Genomic DNA, 1,059 nt, shown 5'->3' with positions numbered 1-1,059 from the left:
CGCCACGCCCCGCCACGCCCCGCCACGCCCTGCCACGCCCCGCCACGCGCCGGACCGCGTCGCGACCCGGACCCAATGGCGGCGGCTGCGACGCGGTCTCGGCGGTTCGCCGGGGTTTCCGCAACAGCAGAGCAGCAGGCTGGCGCGGGGCGGAGCGAGTCCCCAGATTCTGGATCCTGCTGCTCCCTGCTTGCTGCCGCTGAACTGACTCTCCCCAACTCTACTCGTTGGACCTGCATCATCAGCATCCCCGGGCCCAAAAGAGAGTCGGAGTGGGTCACGTGAGGGGGGGAGGAGGAACATGGGGCGGGGCCTGGGTAAAAGCAAAGTCTTCTTCATTCGCACGACGTCACAGGCCGGCGGCGGCGCGGGCGCGGCCCAGTCCAGCAGCCGAACCTTATGAGGAAATAATATAATAATCCGACTGGCGCTGCTGAGGAGCCTGTCGCGCCCGCGCCCGCTGCGCGCCTCATCGCGCCGAGGAGGAGGGCCCCCAGTGATTACGAGTCGGAGGGCGGCGCCGTCAGCTCGGCGGACACGCTCTGCGGACGCCGCCCTCGGCCACGTCATAATCATTGCAGAAAGAAAACAAACGCACCGTTATTGCGATGACCTTTTCACTCGCGGCGGCTGGCCGTTGTTGCTCGGCGTTGCCTCCACCGCCGGCCCCGCACAGCTGCTCTCAATAGTAGTGGTTGTTGTTAAGCATCATCCACTTTCAAGCTCTCGGGGCGCCTAATAGGTAGGCAACATCTTGCCAGTCAGACATGCGTGTACTGCGGGGTGGCCTACGCCGAGTCTCACAGGCGCCGAGCTCTGCTCACACAATTTGCCGAGAATCTGAGACGAAATTACGGGCAGTACTTTCTGGGAGATCCCTCATTAGATACAAGCTCCCAGGCTACGGCGCTCGCTCTCGATGAGTCACTTTACATCGCACACTGCCTTGGCAATGCACTCGCCCCCCAGGAGGAGGTCCGGCGGCGTGGCGGCGGCGTTGCGCAAGCGTGTTCCGTGACCCTGGCGGACACGCGGTGCGGGGTGGGGTGGGGTGAGGTG

This window comes from Frankliniella occidentalis, unplaced genomic scaffold, assembly GCF_000697945.3.
Source record: "Frankliniella occidentalis isolate FOCC.00 unplaced genomic scaffold, Focc_3.1 Scaffold1526, whole genome shotgun sequence".
Taxonomy (NCBI): domain Eukaryota; kingdom Metazoa; phylum Arthropoda; class Insecta; order Thysanoptera; family Thripidae; genus Frankliniella; species Frankliniella occidentalis.
The sequence above is the reverse complement of the archived record's forward strand: the minus strand, read 5'-3'. Positions refer to the sequence as shown.